Source organism: Ovis aries, chromosome 9, assembly GCF_016772045.2.
Source record: "Ovis aries strain OAR_USU_Benz2616 breed Rambouillet chromosome 9, ARS-UI_Ramb_v3.0, whole genome shotgun sequence".
Classification (NCBI taxonomy): Eukaryota; Metazoa; Chordata; class Mammalia; order Artiodactyla; family Bovidae; genus Ovis; species Ovis aries.
Window position 1 is genome coordinate 83,896,995 of NC_056062.1, and position 7,675 is coordinate 83,904,669.

Consider the following 7,675-nt stretch of genomic DNA (forward strand, 5'->3'; position numbering starts at 1 on the left):
TTGCTTTTCGCCTCTCTTCTTTTCACAGCTATTTGTAAGGCCTCCCCAGACAGCCATTTTGCTTTTTTGCATTTCTTTTCCATGGGGATGGTCTTGATCCCTGTCTCCTGTACAATGTCACGAACCTCCGTCCATAGTTCATCAGGCACTCTATCTATCAGATCTAGGCCCTTAAATCTATTTCTCACTTCCACTGTATAATCATAAGGGATTTGATTTAGGTCATACCTGAATGGTTTAGAGGTTTTCCCTACTTTCTTCAATTTAAGTCTGAATTTGGCAATAAGGAGTTCATGATCTGAGCCACAGTCAGCTCCTGATCTTGTTTTTGTTGACTGTATAGAGCTTCTCCATCTTTGGCTGCATAGAATATAATCAATCTGATTTCGGTGTTGACCATCTGGTGATGTCCATGTGTAGAGTCTTCTCTTGTGTTGTTGGAAGAGGGTGTTTGCTATGACCAGGGCATTTTCTTGGCAAAACTCTATTAGTCTTTGCCCTGCTTCATTCCACCTTCCAAGGCTAAATTTGCCTGTTACTCCAGGTGTTTCTTGACTTCCTACTTTTGCATTCCAGTCCTCTATAATGAAAATGACATCTTTTTTGGGTGTTAGTTCTAAAAAGTCTTGTAGGTCTTCATAAAACTGTTCAACTTCAGTTTCTTCAGCATTACTGGTTGGGGCATAGATTTGGATAACTGTGATATTGAATGGTTTGCCTTGGAGACGAACAGAGATCATTCTGTCATTTTTGAGATTGCATCCAGGTACTGCATTTCGGACTCTTTTGTTGACCATAATGGCTACTCCATTTCTTCTGAGGGATTCCTGCCTGCAGTAGTAGATATAATGGTCATCTGAGTTAAATTCACCCATTCCAGTCCATTTTAGTTTGCTGATTCCTAGAATGTCAACATTTACCCTTGCCATCTCTTGTTTGACCACTTCCAATTTGCCTTGATTCATGGACCTGACATTCCAGGTTCCTATGCAATATTGCTCTTTACAGCATCGGATCTTGCTTCTATCACCAGTCACATCCACAGCTGGGTATTGTTTTTGCTTTGGCTCCATCCCTTCATTCTTTCTGGAGTTATTTCTCCACTGATCTCCAGTAGCATATTGGGCACCTAATGACCTGGGAGTTCCTCTTTTGGTATCCTATCATTTTGCCTTTTCATACTGTTCATGGGGTTCTCAAGGCAAGAATACTGAAGTGGCTTGCCATTCCCTTCTCCAGACTGGTTACAAATAGGAAAAGGAGTACGTCAAGGCTGTATATTGTCACCCTGCTTATTTAACATATATGCAGAGTACATCATGAGAAATGCTGGACTGGAAGAAACACAAGCTGGAATCAAGATTGCCAGGAGAAATATCAACAACCTCAGATATGCAGATGACACCACCCTTATGGCAGAAAGTGAAGAGGAGCTAAAAGCTTCTTGATGAAAGTGAAAGAGGAGAGTGACAAAGTTGGCTTAAAGCTCAACATTCAGAAAAGGAAGATGATGGCATCTGGTCCCATTACTTCATGGGAAATAGATGGGGATACAGTGGAAACAGTGGCAGACTTTATTTTTTTGGGCTCCAAAATCACTGCAGATGGTGATTGCAGCCATGAAATTAAAAGACGCTTACCCCTTGGAAGAAAAGTTATGACCAACCTAGATAGCATATTCAAAAGCAGAGACATTACTTTGCCAACTAAGGTCCGTCTAGTCAAGGCTATGGTTTTTCCTGTGGTCATGTATGGATGTGAGAGTTGGACTGTGAAGAAAGCTGAGCGCCGAAGAATTGATGCTTTTGAACTGTGGTGTTGGAGAGGACTGTTGAGAGTCCCTTGGACTGCAAGGAGATCCAACCAGTCCATTCTGAGAGAGATCAACCCTGGGATTTCTTTGGAAGGAATGATGCTAAAGCTGAAACTCCAGTACTTTGGCCACCTCATGCGAAGAGTTAACTCATTGGAAAAGACTCTGATGCTGGGAGGGATTGGGGGCAGGAAGAGAAGGGGACGACTGAGGATGAGAAGGGTGGATGGCATCACTGACTCGATGGACGTGAGTCTGAGTGAACTCCGGGAGATGGTGATGGACAGGGAGGCCTGCGTGCTGCAATTCATGGGCTCGCAGAGTCGGACACGACTGAGCGACTGAACTGAACTGAACTGAACTTACTTTCTGAAGAACTCAGTGTAACTATGTTGCAACCTATCAGTGTTTTCTGTAGAAGTTCAAAAACAGTCTTTTAGATGGTGCTTTACTTCAGATATAAAATGTATAGTCATGCAGTCAGGTAGCCAAGTTAGAAATGCCATCTAGAGGTTCTAACAAATAATATTAATTGAAGAGTTTTTTTTAAAACTTCCTTCCCTAGCTTCTTTTGCATTATATTTCAGGTGTGCTAAAATCTACCGTCTAAAGCTTAGTTAGGAACGGAGACAAGGTTTGCGTATCTGGGAAACAGACAGTATATGGGTTCATCTTACACGCCAGTTCCAGTCTTTGAGAGTGGCAGTCTGCAGGCTTAGCAGGAAAGAGTGCTGGGATCTAGCAGCAGTATCTGTAATTGTTACAGTAAGGAGTTTGTGGCAGCAACAATACACATGCCAAGCATTGCCATCCCTCCTCTAAAAACTTACATTCAGCTGTGCAAGCTTGCTATTTTAACAGCTGATTTACAGATGAGAAAGCTACATAGCATTTTGTTCCAAACTTAAGCTAATTCAAGATGCTCTAAATCTGTTCTGTCCAATATAGCAGCCATCAGCTAAGGGTGGTATCTAGCACTGAAAGGTGTAGCTGGTACAAGTGCAGGTATAAAGGAACTATAAAAATACATATTGAGTTTCAAGGACTTAGTATGAAAAAGGTAAATCTCTTACTACTATTTTTATATTGCTACATACTGAAATGATAGTTTTAATATATTGAGTTAAATTATATCATTAAAATTAATTTCATCTATTTCTTTTTACTTGTTAAAAATGTGGCTCTAAGAAAACTTAAAATTACGTGGGTGGCTCACCTTTCTGTCTTATGTTATATTTCTGTTGGATCGTGTTGCTCTGTATTAACAAGTCTCATCTTTCACTACCTGTAATAAGTTTAAATATTTTAAACTTTAAAGATAGATCATGGTTTCTTTTCTACAGCTGTAGAAATCCTTCATGTTTTTAGAAATATTCAGCACATTTTCCATTAAGCATTACTTTATGCCTTTGGGCCTTTGCTCTCCCTTGTTGGGATCAGTCTATCCTTGTCCAGCCACCTGGTGGCTGACCATGTATTTTTCAAGACTTGTCTCTGGTATCACTGTGATATAAAGCCTGACATTAAAATTCAGCATTGTTAACTGCTTTGATGTCTGGTGAAACTGGGAAGGCCTCCGATGGTCTCCTCCAAGATGCCCTCCATATTCTGCTGCTATAGATAAACTCCCCCAGACAAATAACCTTCCTTATCAGGTGGACAATGTAGCGTTTGCTTAACTCTGAGTAGTGGGTTCCAATCCCTCACCAGTCACAGAGCTACTGAAACAAGCCAATCACAGCCTCTTGTGGGAACCAGGGGCATCTCAGCCTCTTGGTACTGGAAAGCTTGCCTCTCACAGTCCCTGGTGGTTCACGTCACTCCAGATTCCAGGCATAATGCGACCCTGTACAACCTGTGATATCCTCTCCCTCTCCCAGGATGTGAGGGCTTGTGACTAATAAACTGCTGTCAATCTCTCCTGTCTAGTGTTCAGTGTTATATGTTTGGCCATTTCCATAACCCTGGGGTGGAATCTCTGTCACCAGTTCAGTTCAGTTCAGTCGCTCAGTCGTGTCCGACTCTTTGCGACCCCATGAATCGCAGCACGCCAGGCCTCCCTGTCCATCACCAACTCCCGGAGTTCACCCAAACTCATCTCATGTCCATCGAGTTGGTGATGCCATCCAGCCATCTCATCCTCTGTCGTCCCCTTCTCCTCCTTCTCTGTCATCAGCAGAGTGAATAGGAGGTGATTTGTGTTTTTTCATAAGCCATACTCCTCTCTCAAGGTAGAGCTGACCATCCCTTTTCCTTCATCACTTAGTGCATACATTTATCTTGGTGACCAGACCTCTCATTTGCAATGGTTTACTTCTACACCTATGTCCTTCTATTAGAAACTAAAAGCTGATGGTGGGAACAATTTCTCATGCTTTTAAATTTCTGGTTCTGATGACAGTGCCTGGAATACTTAGTAAGTGTTTGGTGAATAAATGGATTTTGAAAACTATTATATAGCTTGTGCTGGTATTAAGAATTTCCTGAATTTGAGCACAAAAAACTAAAATGAAATTTTATTAGTCTAATAATTGCTTGTAGAGGGGTAGGGGAGATATCTGCTTTATGCTACAATTTGCTGAGGAGGGGAGGGAGTAATTTGAGGTAGTGAGACAAGAACTAGTAGCTTGTACCTGTTTTCCACTTGGAAACTCTGAGTAGTCGAAAGCAAAGAATGAAATGACCTGGGGAATCAATTCAGAGAACTATCATGTCAATCACAATTGTTTTATTAACCACAATCTGCTTTTCAAGGAACCACAGTTTCAATAAACAGATATTCTTTTCCAATTAAAAAACAAGGAAAATGCTCAGTGTGATTGTGGATAACTCAAACTGGTTTGAAAGGAGAGGAAGTCCATATCAGTGGAGCTAAGAGACCCAGAGTAGATGAGCATTTTGTGGGAGAGCAATGAGATAAATCTAGTCTCGTAGCACTGGACTGAGGGCCTGTGATTGATAAAGCTTTTATAAAGCTAAGTCTTGCTCTGGAGTCCCCATGCTGCTTGCGCTACAGGGACATTAAGGCCTTCAGAGCGGTGGGTGGAAAGAGTCATGCTGGGTCAGTCTGCAGCCTTGCTACTGGCCCACTCCAAGACTGGACATCTGGTCTCCCTCTTCTCTTCCATAGACTTTACCCAGAAGACAGAGGAGCGTGCAAGGCCAAGAGCACGGCAGTGCTGCTATGTCTCAGCTCTCTCAAGTTCCCCAGCTGATGAAACAGTGATGGCATATTGTCTCTTTGTAATCTGATTTTCTTCCACTACTTGTCGGAACAAACTGGCCCTCTCCAATTAACAGTGAAAAGTAATTGAAATTTTAAGACAAAATATGAAGATTTGCTTAACTGCATTGGAAATTATTATTAAGATAGCTCATTTAAAAAAATGTCAGCATGTACTGATTAACTACCTTAGTTAAGAAAGATTTCCTTTTGTTTCTTATTTTTACCTACATATATATTTTGGTGTTGAATTGTCCTACCCTTCACACAATTAATATAATAGTAGATTGCATGTTGTTTTTGATGGCCTCATGTAGCAATAATCGCTTTTATCACCTGTCTCTAAATGGTTTCAGAACCTGGCTGGTCTCTGGCCATAAGTTTGACTCACCATTTATAATGGAACTGATTCTATAGGAGGGAGGATGTGACCAAATAATAAGCATACCCTAGAAGTCAGAAGTGGATAAGGCAATGGCACCCGTACTCTGGCCTGGAAAATCCCATGGATGGAGGAGCCTGGTGGGCTGCAGTCCATGGGGTCGCTAAGAGTCCAACACAACTGAGCGACTTCACTTTCACTTTTCACTTTCATGCATTGGAGAAGGAAATGGCAACCCACTCCAGTGTTCTTGCCTGGAGAATCCCAGGGACAGGGGAGCCTGGTGGGCTGCCGTCTCTGGGGTTGCACAGAGTCAGACACGACTGAAGCGACTTAGCAGCAGCAGCAGCAGAAGCCAGAAGGGATTTAATAGCTGGGCTCTTCTCTGGCCAAGTTTCAGTTTCAAAACAGTCTGTTTCACTGATATTCATGGCCTTGGGCCCTATGGATCTTCATGGTTCAGAAGACAAAATTCACGGTTTGTATCTCTCAGCTTCAGTTGATATCTCAGTCTGCAGACTGTCCTCCATTTAGAATTAAATTACCTGGAGAAGAGAGTGCAAGTACCTTGTTTGAAAATCTTTCTGGCTTACCTGGTGATTTAATTTTCAACCCAGATATGATTAGTCCTCCCTGTTGGATTGTGTCTGCTTTTCATTTTCTGGGTGTTGTTCACAAGGTCCTAGGACATTGCAGGAACATGATGATTGGAGCTCGCAAGATTCATGATTAATGGCTCTGCGTAATCAGGCCTTGCAGCACCCTGATTGCTCCTATCTGATTCTTCCTGACGATCCGTGATATTAATGTACTTTACGATTAGATTGAGTTTTTGTTGCTGTCTCCTTAGTTGTACTTGAAGTAGCGTCGGACACGACTGAGCGACTTCACTTTCACTTTTCACTTTCATGCATTGGAGAAGGAAATGGCAACCCACTTCAGTGCTCTTGTCTGGAGAATCCCAGGGACAGGGGAGCCTGGTGGGCTGCTGTCTATGGGGTTGCACGGAGTCGGACACGACTGAAATGACTTAGCAGCAGCAGCAGGACATTGCAGGGGGTTGCTAGCAGAGCAACAGCAGATCTTGGAAGGCCAGGCCCCATGCATACTTTGTAACTTCAGAGTCACAGGACTGGCCCCCTCATCTGCTGTGATTGCTTTGGCTTCAAGAAGGAAGGCATGTTTTCTGTTCTGCAAAGCATCTTGCATTATTTTTTAAACATTTTGCCTTTGATACATACCCAAGCACACACATTTCCCCCTTAATTTTTAAACCCACGTACACTTCAAGGGAAATTGAATCCATATGTTTCTGATTCATTTACACACAACTCATCAAAATGTTGTTTTAAAAGAACTAAACTCAAATCCCACAGGGGCTAAGCAGGATTCAGACTTGGCTGAAGCCTCTCCTGTCCCTGGTCATGGCTGAACGTGAGCAAGCCAAGCTCTAGCGAAACCAGAACCCTCACACATCCCAGGACTTGCCTGAAGAGCACCTGGCTTTGAGGTGCAGCTGGAACACGGTGACTTCTGAGCCTGCCGTCAGCTTTCATTTGCACAGATGCCATGGCCTGCGTTTCCTTTAGCCCAGGCTGTGTGAAGAAAATGAAAAGATAAAGTCAGTCTTTATGTTGTTCTGGTCAAATTGGTATGATCCAAAATCTTCTAGGAAGACTAGTTGTGTATATTTTCGGCCCGATTGTGGACTCATAAACTCATGGAGCTGGCAGGGACCCTGCAAGTCCATTTTCCTGTCTTCAAACAGGCCTCACAAAATTCCTAAACAAACAGTAAAGCTATTTCGATGACTACCACAAATAATGTTATATAGCAAAGGCTAGTTCTTAATTCCTTCTAGGTAATTCTGACCAAAGCTCAACAACTCTCAATGTCAATAAATCCATCAAATTTATGTATTATATATATATAAAACCTTTGTATACGTGCCCTCAAAGAAATTCTTGAGGTTCCACTGGTTCTTAGATAATGAACTGTGAAATTATCCCACTGTGCAGTTTGGTTCACAATCACCACTAAAACCAGTGTGGAGACTGGCAGGGCAGCCAGCAGTGAGAGGCTCTGACTGTGGTTAAGGACTCTTCCCTTTTGCCTGAATGGATCAGGAAGCTTGGTTGAAAGAGCTGTCGACATCTAGACATTTCCACCATGAAAATTTCCAAAGCAATCATAGCATAAAAAACAGTGTTTGGGATTCCATTCTCCCATGCTGGCACCACTGAAAGGTGAGCCAGGT

At 42.5% G+C, this 7,675-nt stretch overlaps 1 non-coding gene across 1 annotated transcript; it reads left to right on the top strand.

Moving 5' to 3' along the window:
• Nucleotides 1-6,069: 6,069 nt before the first annotated feature.
• On the top strand, nt 6,070-6,200 carry LOC114116534 (U8 small nucleolar RNA). The gene has a single exon (XR_003590433.2). It is a non-coding gene; the product is annotated as a U8 small nucleolar RNA (small nucleolar RNA).
• The last annotated feature ends 1,475 nt before the right edge of the window (nt 6,201-7,675 follow it).